We start from the raw sequence: 19,529 nt of genomic DNA, 5'->3' as shown, positions 1-19,529 counted from the left end.
TCCTGGAGTGCCGGGTGCGCACGCCCATGCACGAAGATGCCATTTTCCCATAGATACAGAGATGTGAACAGAAGATGTAAAGACGAGAAGGAAGTGATTTCTCCTCATTTATCTGAAGGCAAACAGCAACGAATGCCACAGACCCCAGTCTCTCAGGCAGTGGGTCTTTGAATAGAATATATATATATATAAATAGACAGACCAAACATTTAAAAAAAAACAATATTTTATAAAAGATATCCAATACAAAAAAATAAAAAATAACATTTCTTCATAAATTGTGGCCACAATGTCTTCTGCTATATGTCTTTGGTAAAAAAAAAAGTTTATGTTAATTGATTTGTATAAAATATATAGCATCTACAAACCATGATATATACTGTACTATATTGCCAAAAGTATTGGGACGCCCCTCCAAATCATTGGATTCAGGTGTTCCAATCACCTCCATGGCCACAGGTGTATAAAATCAAGTACCTAGGCATGCAGACTGCTTCTACAAACATTTGTGAAAGAATGGGTCGCTCTCAGGAGCTCAGTGAATTCAAGCCTAGTACTGTGATAAGTTGCAACCTGTGCAATAAGTCCATCCGTGAAATTTCCATGCTACTAAATATTCCACAGTCAAAGTGTTAGGCCAAAGTGTTAAGCGCACAGGGCACAAAAGTTGGCAACTGTCTGCCGAGCAAATAGCAAAGACCTCCAAACTTCGTGTGGCCTTCAGTTTAGCACAACAACAGTGTGTAGAGAGCTTTATGAAATGGAATTCCATGGCCGAACAGCTGCATCCAAGCCTTACATCACCAAGTGCAATGCAAAGCGTTGGATGCAGTGGTGTAAAGCATGCCGCCACTGGACTTTAGAGCAGTGGAGATGTGTTCTCTGGAGTGATGAATCACTCTTCTCTGTCTGGCAATCCAATGGATGAGTCTAGGTTTGGCAGTTGCCAGGAGAACGATACTTGCCTGACTGCATTGTGCCAAGTGTAAAGTTCGGTGGAGGAGAGATTATTGTGCGGGGTTGTTTTTCAGGGGTTGGGCTTGGCCCCTTAGTTCCAGTGAAAGGAACTCTTAAAGCGTCAGCATACCAAGACATTTTGGACAATTTCATGATCCCATCTTTGTGGGAACAGTTTGGGGATGACCCCTTCCTTTTCCAACATGACTACACACAAGTGCACAAAACAAGGTCCATAAAGACATGGATGAGCGAGTTTGGGGTGGAGGAACTTGATTGGCCTGCACAGAGTCCTGACCTCACCCTGACAGAACACCTTTGGGATGAATTAGAGCAGAGACTGCGAGCCAGGCCTTCTCATCCGACATCAGTGCCTGACCTCACAAATGCACTTCTGGAAGAATGGTCAAACATTCCCATAGACACTCCTAAACCTTGTGGACAGCCTTCCCAGAAGAGTTGAAGCTGTTATAGCTGGAAAGGGTGGGTCAACTCCATATTGAACCCTACGGACTAAGTAAAGGCAGGCGTCCCAATACTTTTGGCAATATAGTGTATATATTGGAATATAAAGAAAGGTCTATTGGAAAGAAAGGTCTCAAGATAATAATTAGTCCGGGAATCCCCAATCAAACATCCGAATGCAAACCAAACTAAAATGATTAGTTATGGATTCAACCAGGGCTCAAGGATTCAATCATCAGCTTATTTATCTGTTAGTACAACACAATCAAATATAAAAAAACCCCTTGAGTCCTTGAATCCATAACTAATCATTTTAGTTTGGTTTGCATATATTGGAATTTACACAGCTCTAGACACTATACTGTAATGGCCAAGATCAGCAATTTATAGTGGGACTGATAGAGTGACAGGCAATCTGGTGCTAACAGACACTATCTAGGAGAGCCACTAACTGATACTGACATTGCTAGGGACACTAATATAGTGCTCACTAATATTACTGTATACTGACACTGTACTAATGACACTGGCTGGAAAGGGGTTAACATCTAGGGGCAATCAAGGGGTTATCTGTTTGTCTAACAATGTGTAATGTGTGCTGCTTTTACTTTACTATCTGGCTGTTCTTTCTGCCTGCTTTTCAGAGATAGGAAACAACCAGATCGCTTTTCCTATGCACACAGAAACACAGTAAACTGAGAACTTTGTGTTTGATTGGACACAGCCAATCAGCTGATATCAGTCCAAATTATTGTCTGAAATCTGCTACCAAACTCAAGCACCCTGAACACAGAAGAAAATCCCGATTTACAGGTATCTGATTGTGCCTAAACCTGCTGCCTGCTTGCTGTATATTTACTGTGAGCAGTCGGCAGGTGGATAACTAACACAATAAAATATTTGAACCATCAACATGAAATGGAGAGATTGTTAACTTACCAAAACCTAACATATGAGAAATGTATTTCTTCTTGGTCATTGTGGCTACATCATCCTAAATACACTGTTTAAGATTGATGCTTTAGTTGACTGGTATTTGTTGACCACTTTGTTTTGGTCTGTTGTTTTGTATCTCTCTTCTTACTCTTCCTACATTCCCTTCCTCATCCCTTCTTTTCTCTGTTCAAACTCTGCTTAGCCTTATTTATTGGTCTTACAGCTTATGAACCTTTATCTATCTCTTTATTTGTTTATTGAGTGACCTTATTGCGCGTACTGCGTTATTGTAGAAAACATCCCTAAAAACACTAGACCATCTTCTGATGGGGTGGTAAATGTTTAGACATCTTTACTAGGGATGAGCCTAGTATTCAGTCTGAACACCAATTGTTTATGGAGATTGGTATGGATGCATGTGACAGCTTCCATTTTTCAATGGTTGCTAAGGAAGCAGCAGCTGTTTGCATCACCCGGCCCATTCACTTACATGTCCAGAAATCCCCAGCCACCTAAACAAATGGACGGAGATTGGAGCCTAACAGCATTGCCTAAATATGGCCATGCTGTGATGGATATGTGAATAAATTAATGTTATATGTGAATAAATGACAAGGCCAAGCAGGAGTAGCCATGCACAGCTACACCAAATAAAAAAATAAACTGAATGCTGAACATAGAAGAAACCCACAATTCAGGAAGGAGGGCATTTGAGGATGGGGGCTGTGGTTCCATGATACAAGTTCCCAATTACACCATGAATTTGGGTGTAACCTAAAGTGTGAAAGGTAGCTTCTGAGAAAGTCCCACTGGGGAGACATCAAGTGGGATTGGTCCAAGACATCAGCACGTTACTGGGAGGAATTTTGGTAAAGCCATTGGGTGAACTAAATGGCTGCAGCAATTGCTGTGAGACCAAACGGTGCACTGGTGCCATTACATGTGGTATTACAAGTTCTGTTTATGTGAGTGCCATTTTGAAGCCAACAAACTTTATTTTATACGGAGAACATTAAATGGTACTCATGTCTTTCTGAGGAATTGCTGTATGTGGTGAAAACGAAATTAGGATTTTTTAGGATTAGGATTTGCATTAGGATAATAGGATTTTTTGCATAGGCTGCCATTCTACAATGAGAGAGTGACAGAGGGCCTGGCTATAATATCTATAAGATGGCAAGCATTTATCGACCTTCTATAAAATGTATATGGCTGTCAAATTCTGATGTTGAGCACATTTTTTGCCCATGTGTGCTGATCACAAGGTGACACTGAATGAAGAGCAATTTGGATGAATAATTATGAATGCTTTGATTTTTGTGGACACTTTAACCGCTTCCCGTCCACCCTATAGCAGAAATACTGCTACAGGGTGGCACGGGTGCACAAAATCAGGTAAATATACGTGATTTCGCATTTCCAGGTAGGGGGCACGTGCGTCCTACCCACACCACCATTCTTGCCCACGGCTGTCAATCATGGGTCCCAGCCAGTGATTAATTGCTGGCGCCCGGCGATTGCTGAGAATCTCAAATGGGGAGGAGAACTGTTTGTAAACAAAACAGTTCTCCTCCCTGTCAGCTCATGCACACTGCTTTACATGGCTGTGCACAGCACAACCATGCAAAGCAGTGTGCTTACAGTGAAGCACAAACACACAGCCCCATAGTAAAACACACCCAGCACACAGTTAACCCTTTGATCACCCTACATGTTAACCCCTTCCTTCCCAGTGCCATTAGTACTGTGTCAGTGTTTTTTTAGCACTGATCACTGTATTGGTGTCACTGGTGATGTCAGTGACACCAAGTCAGTTCCCCCCACTGTCAGAATGCTCGCCGCAGTCCTGCTATAAGTCGCTGAAGACCACCATTACTATTAAGAAAATTAAAAAAAATATCAGTATATATACCGCCATTTGTAAACGCTATAGCTTTCATGTAAACCAACTAATTTACATGTTCTGAGATTTTTTTTTTAAGCAAAGACATGTAGCAGAATACATTTTGGTCTAAATTTATGATGAAATTGGATTTTTAAAATTATTTTTACTGGACATGTTACTAGCAAAAAGTCAAAAATATAAAATTCTCAAAATTGTCGCTTTCTTTATAGCACAAAAATTAAAAATGCACAGACGATCAAAAAAAAAAGGATGTAAATTTTAAAAAAAAGGATGTAAATTTAATTTGGGTGCAGCATTGCATGACCACGCAATTGTCAGTTACAGTAACGCAGCGCCATAATGCAAAAAATAGCCTGGTCAGGAAAGGGGGGTAAATCCTCTGGAGGGCAAGTGGTTAATGAACTTTCGAGAGTTAATAATCCCATTTTATTTCAGCACATAACTTTGTGACACTTGTGGATGGAGAGACATTTAAAGTGTTTTTTTACACCAATTTTGGATCGTGAATGTTACAGCGAATAATTTGATGTAAACGTTTTTAGTTGAAGGATTCATTAGTATTTTTGATGGTACATACAGTATATGTTCACATTTTTATTTTATCACTATAAGACGTGGACAGCTGTACTTTTTTTATTTTATAAAGTATTCTTGAGGTATATGTGATGTTGGCTATCTCTGCAGGAAGTTGATTGGTGGTATTGGTTATCTGGGAAATATTTTATGTTAGGAAATAGGAAAGTTAGAACATTTGAAGAAACACAGATCCTTTAAATAAATGCTTGAAAGATGCCTTAAAATTACACATGTTGTTATGGTACATTATGATATATACTTTAAAAGTGATAATAATAAAAAAAAAGGGGTTTGGGATTTCCCCTGTGATACAAAACAGACCCTTATCCAGACATGCAGCCTGGGTGACCAGGAAAGGGAGGGCATCCTTACTCCCCTGTACCATCCCAGAGCAAATGCCTGTCAACATTTGGAAAATACCTTGCAAGGGTCGAGGAAAACTTTCCTGTCTTTGCAAGGCATATTTTTCCCATGTTGAGTAGGCAAAGGTCCCACAGGATGTGAGGTTTGTGGGAGGACTTATCAGAAACTGTCAACTCCCTCTATAATAGAGGACCTCAGATATGCCCCCCAGATATATGAGTGCTGGGTACATTACCCCTTATTACTTATTTCCAGAAATAATTAGATGTAAATACACACATATATGTGTAGAGGCAAGGACGGTGGACTGTAATACCAACATGCGCATATGTGTGCATGGATGGCATAAAGACCCAGTTAAGGAGACCCAAGGGCTTGGTGGGAACAGGTTAATCAAAAGAAAAAGAAATATGTATTCACACTGCAAACCAGCATCAATCACATTGTCCAGTGATGTCATTCATGTCCATCACAATAGCCTGCCACCCACTGATCCAAACCAGGGGCGTCTCTAGGGTTGGTGTCTCCCGGTGCGGTAATAGTTGGTGTCACCCCTCCGACAATCCCCGCAGGATAGATAGGATCTGCGGAGGATTGAGTATAATGGATCGGAGTCTGATCCATTATGCTCCCCAATCCACAGATCCGATCCATCCTGCGGGGATCGTCGGGGCAACCTATACGGGGTTAACTGATCTCTCCATGAGCTCCAGGAAAAGGTAAGTTTTAAAGCAAGCCGACGATCCCCACAGAATAGATCGGATCTGTGGGGTGAGCATAATGGATCGGACTTCGATCCATTATGCTCAGTCCGCAGAACAGACCCATCCTGCGGGGATCGTCGGCTTGCTTTAAAACGTACTTTTTCGTGGAGTGGGTCCGGTGTCACTCCGTGTGATAGGTGTCACCTGGAGTGGCGCGCATCCCCCGCACCTGCCTAGGGACTGCACTGGCTCCAACTATCAGCACTGCGGAGTTGGAAACAAGGTGCAGGGATGTTATTGAACTTATTTGGTCCCACAAACCTCAACAGAATTCGAAGCTTGGCTAACTTCATCATGCATGTGTCGATTCGATAATCACTAGCTAAAGGAATGCCCAGTCACATGACCTGCTATAGCCATTTGATGAAATGGACTCCGTTTATGGTGTGTGTTATATTCTGTCCATGAGAGAGATGTCCAAACCATCCTTTTAAAAAACATACAAAAAAAGCATGCATAAGGTGCATCTCTTCTTACAAACATTTTGAGCCGCATTTCAGAGCAGTCAAATATATTCCACTCACACCATCTGTACTGGTAAGACGTTTACTAATGTTTTGTTAGTAAAGTCAATTCTCTATATTTACAATTACCTTGTGTCTCACTACTAGCAGTCTTGAATACTTACGTTTTCTCTTGTTGCTGGTGAACAACCCCAACATGCATACTATTCGCACTGTGTCAATTCAGTTATCTATACAGTATGTCCTGCTCACCTCCAACATATGCCTGTCCCACAACAGGGTTTTGAAGTTCCCACTTACTTCAAGGATCCAGAAAAGCCACTAGAGCCCAGCAATGTCTCAATAACAAACATCTCACAGCTCTTTCTTACAAGAAAGAGCTGACTTTGTACACTGATAAAAGTCACAAGACTGCTCTAACTGCTGATGAGAAAAGGTATTTAGCAGTTTATATTTACTAAAATAATTGCACTTCCATGTTCTGTGTACTGTGGGAGAATGCAGGTTCCTGGGTTTAGTAACACTTTAACAAGTTAATACACCTTTATTTACTACATTTAAATATCATGTTAAAATAGTTGAACCAAAAGAAATACTTTCACCTTTCACCACTTAACAAACCAATGGTAACCTTGTCATTATCAAGTCAGTGTGTCCCTCGCACACAACATCACACAGCCAGGATCGTAACTGTTGGTTACAACCAAATTCATTGGACATATTCTCACAATGGTCACGGTAATATTCCTGTGAGCAAATGCTCATATAAACATAAGTCATGCCACATAAGAAAATATGTACTGCAAAGTGAAACAAGAAAGAAAGCGCACCAACCTTGTGTATTACCTCAGTAAACCATAATTTTATTAAATTCAGAATGATACTCACAAACAACAAAGTACATCAAGCATGTAAGTCCTCAAAGGAACTTTAGAAATGTGAAACCTGTGCGATTCACATCGTAGGGGTAGACACTCAGAGTACTGCTGACGAGTTTCGAAGGGCATCCCTTCTTCATCAGAGCTAACTGAACAATGAGTGCTCTCTACCATATATATCCTGGGACTGAAACTAGACCCTCCCATCTGGGTTGGGCAGTCTCAGGCTGGGAGGAGGGACAAAGGTGTCATCAAACCATACCAACAATATTTACTAACAATACAATTTCATTGTTAAAATAATTAATTATAAAACCATTAAAAACATTTGAATCCATAATAATCGCAAATAAATACAGGATGTATATATTATGTCTATGGATACTATGTCAAATTGATATGTGCAGCAAAAAAGGTTTAGGACATAAAAATAATAATAGCTTTCTCTGCTTCTGCTCTCTCTATTTCTCTCAAAATGTCTGAAATAGTTAATTTTTTTTAACACTTCTAAACACAAATGCTCATAAACGCGCATAAATGCGGTATGAAAATGCGGCTAAACAGACGTTTTTTAACCTACGTTTTCCAACAGTCAGTTTCCATTGTTCAGAAGTGTCCCGTGTACATGGAGCCTTAGTAGGATCCCATTTGCGCAAACAAATACTTTTTCGATACGTATTGCACTATGAGAGGCATGTTTTTTCTTTCATGACCTTGTCTGGCACTACACTTTGAGTTTTTATTCAAGTTGGAGTCCGGGAAGTTCCATGTTTTGGGGAGTGATACGGGAAGCCTGCCAGTGCTCTACATTATAAAGCTAGTTGGGACCCCCTTTATTTAAGGGGTCTCCATTTCTGGTAAGCCTCCATTTGTTACTTTGGTGGTGGTGTGCACTCTGGTGACCAGTTGAAGCAAGTTTATCTACATTTGCACTTACAGCATTGTCTACAATAATACCATCGATTGTGGAATTTTCTTCTCATCCTTATGGACCATGGTTTATGTCTATATGGACTTCTTGTTATTGTTTTTTTGTTTTTTCTACTAACTTTTATGTATATTTGAGGTGAATTTTTTGCACATTGAGATTTGACCTATCCTCAACCTCGATTACTCTTCATAGGGCTCATAGATAATGTATGATATTTAGGTTAATTTGACCACACATCATGGTTTCTTACACATATTTCTGATTATTGTACTCTGTTTATTCAATCAATTTTTTTTCAAATTTTGATCGACCTTTAGAGGAGTGAGGGTCTTCATAGGTCATATGTATGCACTTATTTAGTTTAACTATAACAGTGTTTTATTTTAAATTTTTGATCATTTTTCAGAGGTGTGGAGGTTTACATAGTGCTCATAAAGTTTTAAGGGTTCACCTAGCACAGTATCCATTTGAATTATACTTTCTCAAGTGGCATGGCTTACTGTATATCTATATGGGCATTTGCTCACAGGAATATTACCATAGTTAACCATTGCGAGAATATGTCTGACCTATTTGGCTGTAACCAGAAATTAATATAATCTTGGCTGTGTGATGTTGTGTGCGAGGGGCCCCTGACTTGATAATGACAATGTTGTTCTTGGTTTGTTAAGTGGTGAAAGATGAAGGTATTTCTTTTGATACAACTATTGTGATCTCATATTTAGATTCAACCTTCCTGGCGGTATTCCCGAGTGTAGCTCGGGGTTCATTTCAGTACCAAAAGCGGTAACCCCGAGCAACACTTGGGGTAACAATGCAGCGATCCCTTGATCCTTATTGTCCCACGATCCCGCGATGTCCTCCCTCTGTGTCCCCCGGCTGATGCCGGCAACTGTTTTCAGGGTTCCGTTTCCTGCCAGCGCCGGGACGTACGGGGGGGGCGGAACCGGCGAGAGATTCAAAAAAGTAAAAATATGACATACACACAATATACTGTAATCTGTTAGTATTACATTACTGTATCAAACCATTTCACCTAAATTTTGTCCCTAGCGCTTTGTCCTGTGCCCTGCCTGCACTTTTACCATTCTTTCTGCCTGGAAACTAAGAAACGTCCATGGCATCTGAAAAGCATCCCTTTAGGTCAACAGCGGTTTTAGACCAGCTAGAAAACAGCGATAGCAAATTAGAATCACTTTCAAAATAGGGGAAATTCGTCATCAGACACTGAAAACGTGTCTGCGACTGAGCTTAGGGATGTGCAAACTTGGTGCTCTTATTTAAATTAGAGTGTTTTTGGTTTGATTACATTATTGAATTAAATTTATTATTGTTATATTATTATTTTTTATAATTATTTATTATATTATAATTTATAATTTCGTGTTTCAAACTTTATCATACCCGGGATGTTTACTAGACTCTTGTTCGGACAGATTTCAGTAAGTTATTCCTAAGAATTACAGGCCTACAATATAAAACAAACGATTTCCATTGAAAACAATGTACCACTTTGACATTCAAAAATATTGATTAGTTAGACCGCCAGGGAGGTTAATAAACAAAGGTGTATTCATTTGTTAAATAGAGGTCCATAGTGGCCAAGTTTTTAATTTACTCTTTGCAAACTAGAAAATGAAAGCTAAAATACGATTGCTGCTATGAATTTACCACATGTAAACATGTCACTTCTTGTCTTTTGTATTAAGCAACAACCCAAGTGCACCTAAAACAAATGTAGTCTGTCTAGAGAATAACTCTGATAAATGAAAGGCAATTTGTGTTTTCAACTGAGACAAAGTCAGTTTTGGAATATAGATAAGCATTTCCATGCTGCACAATTTCTAAGAAAGTACGAAGCAGTATAACACCTGTTAATATACATTAGTGGCATGTTGAAAATTCTTCTCATTATGACCAGTATCTTCTTATTACAAGAATATACTGTATATATACTATTAATAAATATTAGTGTTATAATTCTCAGATGTAGAGTACAATTCTGAATAAAATGACATAGGTCTACCATGAATAAGAATAAAGCATATTTTAATAATAGCTTTAGACAAAAAGCAAAATTACACTTTATTCCTGCAATTTTTTAATATTAAGGATTGTAAGTCCAATTTAGGGACATAAAAGACAAATGTGATAGGCAAGAAAAAGAGACCAAAATTTCACATTTTCATTATTCATGATATTCTTTACGGATTACTCACAAATGTATGAGACAAAATTGATCCTTTGCCAGGTAATGAATATAATTTATGAAAAATGAAATACTTGAAAGAAAGTAGTCAAATGGAAGTGTGATATTAATTAGAAATGAATTATTCAGTGCTTCCAAGAATAAAATTGGTGCAGATTTGGACAAATCTGGGATATCTGTACATAGCCTTTGGTAGAATTAGAATAGTCAAAGTAATTTTTACAAAAATAATTAGAGTACCATTGGAAGAAACATGATGTTCCCATTATAGAACTACAACTGGGCTGGTTGCAAAAACCCCTAATTCAAAACTTACAGACATGGAAAACCCAACAGCGAACTAACTGAGCTACAGAAAGTTTTGTAACTGCACTCTTCAATGCTGTCACTGACAGTAATGCAACCCATGCAGAGTTTACTTTACTGGACATTTATATCCAGAACGTACATACTGTTGAATTGACAAGTCTGGATATATAGGAACTAGAGGGTAAACGTCAATTTATCAGTAATTGAGAGCAGGGGTGGACTGACAACTCATGGGGCCCCCGGGCAATAGGGGATCATGGGGTCCCTGTGTCCTTGCCCAAACTCAAACAAGCCTATGAAAAAAGTACCAGGGGCATCTCATGGGGCCCCCTACTGACCCCGGGCCCTCGGGCAGTGCCCGAGTTTCCAAATGGTCAGTCCGCCCCTGATTGAGAGTAATATTCGACTAAGATTTAGCATTGTGAAGTGAACTTGTATCTGAAAATCACTAAGACAAAAAACTGTCATTGTTTGTCCCTCAAAAGCACAAACCATTGTCCACCAATTAGATCCAGCGACGTTATTGCTGGCTCTCTCCATACAAAGAATGAAAATCATGGTTGGTGTGAGGGTTCAGCAAGGTTTCATATATAGCTTCCAGAAAACTTCACACCCCCACTCCTATCAATTAATTAATATTTTCATTTAAAAGTAAAGCATCTGAGTGGGACATGGCAAGTTTTCTCACTATGGGCTGCCGGCAGAAAACTGTGGGAAATCAGTCACCCTGTACAGTTGGGGAGAGAGATTAGTGAACCCTTTTTATTAAAGGAATTTCCTGCACCAAGGTAAAGTACTAGAGTTGCATAATGCTAAATTATGGTAAATCTATTGCACATATCCGGAAGAAGTACATACTGTACAAGACACCAAGATTAAAGCATGAATACACAACGTATGCCAACCTTGTATGAATACACAACATACGCCTAATATCTTGGGGAGTGAGAGAGGCATCCCTTCTCTGATTATTCCATGCCCTTGTACCTGTGCCATGTGCTTACCTGGCACAAGTACATTGATGGCATTCTGGTTATTTACACTGGTACTTGGGAACACCTCACTGAGCTTATGGCAGCATTGCAGATAATGGTCTAAAATCTAAAATTCACAATGATAGCCAGTTAAAAGGCAATACCTTTTTTTGATTTACAAATTAAAATATAGACAGATGTCTTTGTAACAACCAACCTATACAGAAATACAACCGAAGGGAACACCATCTTACATTCCAGTAGTGCACGTCCAAAACTCTTGATTTAGTCAGTATTTCTGTCTTCAGAGAAAATGTACAACGGAGATAGATTTTGAAAGGGAAGCCAGGGCTTTTCAAGTGGCTACAGTCATAAACTAATAAAGGAGAATGACGAGTGGGTGACACAATGTACAAATAGCACCACATCCCTATAATTGAAAATATAGAGCTGAAAACTGGGATTTTCAAGGTGCAAAAATACAACAGAGAGCATATATTAAAAAGATTTTAACAACTTTTATTAGTCACTATAGAAAAAATGAATTGTTACAATACTGTTGAAACAATAGTGAAAGCTTGGCTGTATTGCTGAGGTTTAGAAAAGTATAATTTCCTTACATATTTCGCCCAACAAGGGCTTCCTCGGGGAAACATGTAGGGAAATTATACTTTTCTAAATTGCAGAAATATAGCCAAGCTTTCATCATTGTTTCAATAGTATTGTATCAATTCATTTTTTATATAGTGCCTAATAAAAGTTGTTAAAATCTTTTTAATATATGCTCTCTATTGTATTTTTGCACCTTGAAAATCCCACATTTTTCCACTCTATATTTACAGTCATAAACTGTTGAAAAGATCTTACCATACAGCCAAACACTCAGTATAGTGAGCCACTACTTTTTAACCTAGAATCCCTAAAATAGCGACACTGCCAAATTGATCACTCAGTATTCAGCCCATCAATTGCAAGTTAAATTGATTCTAAGAAAGAATTGGCATGTTCTTACCAGTGACACTACAGTCTCAGAATATGTGTCAGAATACCCAGTGGTGGAATATAGGTTCAGCAACTTTATCAGGGACCATGTGGTATAAAGTCACTACAAATAGGACAAGAGGGATGATCCATTTACATACAGATGCAGTAAATGCCAGTATTGGCTGTTAATCCAGGAAACAGATGCAATTTTTCTTCCTGATGGAATCAGATTTGTCCTTAAACATTATGCATTATGTATCATGTGTTTGTGATGAATTATAAATAGGAAAGACTAAATGCCCATTTTGATATTGGATCTGTGACCATCTTTACTACATTGATTGTGGTAAGATATATGGTTGAATATTGAAGCTCCATCCTTGACAGTGATTTGTAAAACCACTTATCATTGCTTATCATGAGGTTATTTTGTTTATAATGTCAAATCTGTGGTAGCAGGGTGAGAGTAATGAATTGTTGGGATCAGCAATATCTGTGTTTTCAGAATCAGTTTTTAACCACTTGCCCTCCAGAATATTTACCCTTCCTCCTGACCAAGCCATTTTTTTGAGATACGTTACTTTAATTAACAATTGCCTGGTCATGCAACACGACCAAAATGGTCCTTTTTTCCCACAAAGAGAGCTTTCTTTTGGTGGTATTTTATCACCTCTGCGGTTTTTACTTTGTGCATTATTAACAAGAAAAACTGACAATTTTGAAAAAAAAAAATATATCCAATAAAAAAAATTTAAAAATCAAATGTCTTCATAAATTTAGGCCAAAATGTATTCTGCTACATATTTTTGGTTAAAAAATCCCAATAAGCATATTTTGATTAACCACTTGCCCTCCTGAGGATCTACCCCCCTTGATAACCAGGCCTCTTTTTGCTACTCGGCGCTGCACTAATTCAACTGATAATTGCGCGGTCATGCAATGCTGCTTCCAAACAAAGTTTTTGTCCTTTTTTTCACACAAATAGAGCTTTCTTTTGGTGGTATTTGATCACCTGTGCGATTTTTATTTTTCATGCTATAAACAAAAAAAGACCAAAAATGTTGAAGAAAAACAATATTTTTTACTTTCAGTATAAAAAAATATATAGTAAACTCAAAGTTAGTTATAAATTTAGGCCAAAATGTATTCTGCTACATGTTTTTGGTAAAAAAAAATCCCAATAAGTGTATATTGATTGCTTTGTGTGAAAGTTATAGCTTCTACAAACTATGGTATAGATACTGCATTTTTTTGCTATACAGCACTGCGCTAGTTTAACGGACAATTGCGCGGTCATGCAATATGGTACATAAATGAAATTTACATCCTTTTTTTCCCACAAATTGAGCTGTCTTTTGGTGGCATTTGATCACCTGTGTGTTTTTTATTTTTTGCGCTATAAAAAAAAAGTCTGACAATTTTGAGGAAAAAAAACAATATTTTGGACTTTTTGCTATAAAACATGTCCAGCAAAAAAAATTTAAAAATCAAATTTAGTCATAAATTTCTGCCAAAATGCATTCTGTGACATGTCTTTGCTAAGAAAAAACCCCAATATGTGTAAATTAATTGGTTTACGTGAAAGTTATAGCGTTTACAAATGGCGGGAAAGATACTGGGATTTTAAATTTTTTTTTATACTAATAATGGTGGCGATCAGCGACTTATGGCGGCGATCAGTGACTTATGGCGGCGATCAGCGACTTATGGCGGGACTGCGGCGGACATTCTGACACTGGGGGGGAACTGACTTGGGGTCACTGACATCCCCAATGACACCAATACAATGATCAGTGCAAAAAAAAAACACTGACACTGTACTAATGGCACTGGGGAGGAAGGGGTTAAGTTTATTATTCAGGGAAAGGATTAACTGTGTGAGGGGAGTGTTTTACTAGGGGGCGGGGGTGTGTACTGCAGGGAACACCGCTGATCGGGACAGATAAACTCTTCTGTCCCGATCAGCGTGTCAGGAGATGTCAGGGAACTGACAGAAAGCACAGCTAATGCAGCTGTGCTCTCTGTCACTGATTGCCGCTAATCGCCGGGACATAGCCGGAACGACCGGCTGTGACCCGGCGACTGAGATCCGCGACCGTGATTGGCTGGACAGGTAGGGCGGTGGCGCCTCGCGCACCCCCAACCTGTTTTAAAAACACACTTTTAAAACGTGGTTTTGCCCAGCCGTGCCGCCCTGCCGCCGTATTTCTACAGTGGCTGGGCGGCATGTGGATAAAGCAAAAGTTATAGTGTCTACAAACTATGGGACATATACTGTGATATTGCAGCGGACATTTTTACACTGACACTAATTGACACTTGAAAATATGCACTGATCACTGTATTAATGACACTGGCTGAGAAGGGGTTAACATCTAGGGTGATTAAAGGGTGATTAAAGGGTTAAGATCCGTTTATAGGGACCCGCAAATCAGATTCTGCTTATTAGAATAATTGAAAATCTTATTGTGCTTGGTGCCATGAAAACCCATGCGTTTTCTGTGACTACCTATGTTTATGAATACACATGCCTCTTGTAATTAACTTATATTTGTCTAGCGTAGAGTTCGGTTTTAAAGTGGAACTTTAACAAAAAAATGTGAACAGACAAGATACCATGTCTCTTCTGCATTAAAGTTACTCACCTGCCTGTCTGGACTGTACACTGAGCTGCACACATGGAGCTCAGTAAAGATTCTCAGCAACGCTGAGTAGGGATGTCCTTAATGTTCATGTTGAACATAAGTTCGACAGAAACATTAAGTGTTCGTGTATGCTGCGAACACATGAATGTTTAGGGTGTTCATTGGGCTTTTTGCCCACCATGCCCCACAATGCACTGCGCTCTGACAGTGCATTGTGATTGGTCAAAGCAATGAACCTGACCATCACCACTAGCTCCGCCTAATTGGAATCATTTTGTTATCTTTTTTTTTTTAATGAAGGACTTGTCAACGACAAGGAGTGGGATCCGGTGGTCCAATTATTAAAGGGGGCTTCCAGATTCCAATAAGTCATCCCCTGCAGACCCCCACAACCACAGGCCAGGGTTGTGGGGAAGAGGCCCACCACCCCATATTGAGGGCATGTGCCCTGCGAGGCCTGTGCTCAGATCAAGGGTTTGGTAGGAATTTAGGGGGGACCCACGCTTTTTTTTCTCCCTTAAAAGTCCTGCGAGGACTAAAGTGACTTGTATGGCTTTTGTGGGGAACCCAATGCACTTTAGCAAAAAAAAAGGTTTTACTGTGGGGTCCCTTCTAACCTTACCAGACATCATTTAAAAAAAAAATTCAGTCCTGCTGCAGCAGGTTCTACACATTGTACAGATATGCAACTTTGCAGGTAGTATAAGGGGACCACCCCAGGCATGATATTTAAAGGAATTTGGGAACAATTCTCTAAGCGGTATCTTACCGCATTCGAGTATGCAGTAAGATACCACACAGCATTTTTCCCAAAAAATGTTAGCATTCACTAAAATACCGCATTAATTATTTTATTAAGTTGTGAAAACATGCAGTAATATTTCAGCTGGCATGTGGTTCCCCCGACAGCTGAATATAAAAAGAATTGCCGGCAATTAAAAATTTTGCAAAAAAACGCCGTGGTGTCCCCCTCCCATCACTTTCAGGTCTTGTATGGCTTTTAAGGGCAACACGCCAAAATTAAAAAAAAAATGTCCAGGCCCTTACCCAAGCATGCAGCCCAGCAGGTCAGGAAAGGGGGGTAAAACTAGCACCCCCCTCCTGAACAAGACCAGGCCACATGCCCTCAACATGGGGAGGTGCTTTGGGGCAGAGGGGGGTTCCCTCCCAAAGCACCTTGTCCTCAACCCTGGCCTGTGGCTGTGGGGGTCTGAGGGCAGGGAGATTATCAGAATTCTGGAAGTCCCCTTTAACAAGGGGCCCTCAGATCCCGCCTCACCATATAAATGAGTATGGGATATGGGTTAGTTTAACTTCTATAGTTGGGAAGATACTGGAGCGTTTAATAAAAGACCACATAGATGAGTTCTTGCTGAAAAAAAAAATACTTTAAGCAACAGACAGCATGGATTTATGAAAGACAGAAGTTGTCAAACAAATCTGATTTCTTTTTATGAGGAGGTGAGCAAAACCTTGGACAGAGGGGTGGAGATGGACGTGGTATACTTGGATTTTGCAAAAGCTTTTGACACAGTTCCTCACACATGGCTAATGTGTAAGGTAAAGTCTACGGGCTTGGAATAATCCGTAAGTAAATGGAATGAAAACTGGCTAAAAGATAGTATTCAAAGAGTAGTGGTTAATGATTCATACTTTGAATGGTCTGGGTTGTCAGTGGTGTACCCCAAGGTTCAGTGTTGGGACCCTTACTTTTTAATATATTTATAAACGATATGGGGTCTGGGATTAAAAATCCCATTTCAGTCCAGAGCATGACACCAAGCTGTGCAGTGGAATAATGTCCTTACAGGATGTCTTCAAACTTACACGCTGACCTCAATGCACTGTTTAATTGGGCAACTATGTGGCAAATGAGGTTTAATGTTGATAAATGTAAGGTTATGCACTTGAATATGCCTGCATCATACATACTGGGGGGAGTACAACTGGGGGAATCAATGGTGGAGAAGGATCTGGGAGTTCTGGTAGATCACAAGCTTAATAATGGCATGCAAAATCCTCTCTTGTATTAAAAGAGGTATATACTCCAGAGAGAGGTATCATATTACCCCTGTACAAATCATTAGTAACACCTCATCTGGAATATGCAGTCCAATTTTGGGCACCAATTCACAAAAAGAACATTGGGGAACTGGAGAAAGTACAGAGAAGGGCAACCAAAGTGATGAGTCATGGAGGAGCTCAGCTATGAGGAAAGATTAGAGGAACTGAATTTATTCTCTCTTGAGAAGAGGAGATTAAGGGGGGATCTGATCAACATGTATACATACATCAGTGGTTCATATAGTGAAATTGGTGCAGAGCTATTCACCTTGAGGTCATCACAAAGGACAAGGGGGCACTCTTTACGTCTGGAGGAAAAGACATTTAATCTCCAAACATTGAAAGGTTTCTTCACAGTGAGAGCTGTGAAAATGTGGAACAGACTCCCTCAAGAGTTGGTTCTGGCCAGCTCAGTGGATTTGTTTGAAAAAGTCCGGGATTCTTTCTTGGATACACAGAATATAACTGGATACTAACATATAGGTAAAGTTGATCCAGGGAATATCCGATTGCCTCTCAGGGGATCAGGAAGGAATTTGTTTCCCTGCAGGAGCAAATTGGATCATGCTTTGCTGTTTTTTTTTTGCCTTCCTCTGGATCAACTGTGGGTATAGGATTATAACTTTTTTTTTTAATGGTTGAACTGGATGGACTTGTCTTTTTTCAGCCAGACTAACTATGTAACTATGTAGCATGGTATCGCCACTCATTCACAAAAACAAAGGTGTAGTGTAAAAAATGACAGTAGACAGTCTTTGACAAGTCCTTTATTAAAACAACAGAAATAAAAAAAATGTCCGCCGAAGTAGATCCAACATCAATTATGATACCCACCACCACCACCGACCCGAAAAAAGAAAAAACAAAGGCTCCACTCTCGACACTGGCTCCCGCCATCTGACAGCTCCATCCCTTTGTGACATCATCGACTCAGTATGCCCCGGGAGACATCACCGGGTGGCTCCGCCCCTTAGATATTTTAGTACTGTTAGGCTAGTAGTGCTCTTAGGCGGTGGGAGTCAGCATCAAAAGTGGAACCTTTTCCTGTGGCCATAGTAATTAACATTAAATGTTATGAAAGGGGGCTTCTAGATTCCAATAAGCACCCCCCGCCCACAGACCTCCACAACCACAGGCCACGGGTGTGGAGAAGAGGACCTTGTCCCCATTAACATGGGGGTAAGCTGCTTTGGGGGGAACCCCCCTGCCCCAAAGCACTCCCCCATTTTGAGAGCCTGGTGTGGTTCAGGAGGGGGGGTTCTTCCTCATCTCCCCCTTTCCTGACCGTCTGGGCTGCATGCTCGGATAAGGGTCTGGTGTGGATTTGGGGGGGCACCATTTTTTTTTTATTTTCCTCTCAAAATCCATACCAGACCTCAAGGGCTTGGTATGGATAGGGCAGGGACCCCACACCATTTTTTTGCTAAATGGTTATATTTATTATATTCTTTTTATATTTAGCTGTCAGTGGGGAACCCCCGCTGACAGCTGAAACATTACCGCATGTTTTCACTACTAAAATACCGCATGACTTAATAAAATAACTCATGCAGTATTTTAGTGAATGCCAACTTTTTTGGGGAAAATGCTGTGCAGTATCTTACCGCATACTTGGATGAAATAACCCTTGTTCAAACGTCTGCAGGTCCTAATACTGTGTATTGCCCCCTTTAGCACCAATGACAGTGCAGTCTTTTGTAATAGCAGTCTATGAGGTTCCAAATTCTGCAGGTGGTATAGCTGGCCATTCGTCTTTTCAAAATGCCTCCAGGTCATGCAAAGTCTTTGATAGTCTTGCATGAACTGCACATTTGAGAGTGGCTTGATGATATTAAGGTCACAAGACTGTGATGGTCCAGAAACTTCATCTTTTTCTGCTATAACCACTAGAGGGTCAGCTTGGCCTTGTGCATAGAGTCGATGTAATGCTGGAAAGTCCAAGAGCATCCTATGTGCAGCTTTTGTGCAGAAGAATGCAAATTGTCTGCCAGTATTTTCTGATAACGTTCTAAATTCATCTTGCCATCAATTTTCACAAAATTCTCCATGCTTTTAGAGCTCACATCCCCCCCCCCCCAAAAAAAAAACAAAAAACAAAAACAGT

The sequence above is a fragment of the Staurois parvus genome, unplaced genomic scaffold, assembly GCF_062004578.1.
Source record: "Staurois parvus isolate SC_StPar_1 unplaced genomic scaffold, SC_StPar_1.0 ptg000139l, whole genome shotgun sequence".
In the NCBI taxonomy this organism is placed as follows: domain Eukaryota; kingdom Metazoa; phylum Chordata; class Amphibia; order Anura; family Ranidae; genus Staurois; species Staurois parvus.
This window is presented reverse-complemented; position numbering follows the sequence as displayed.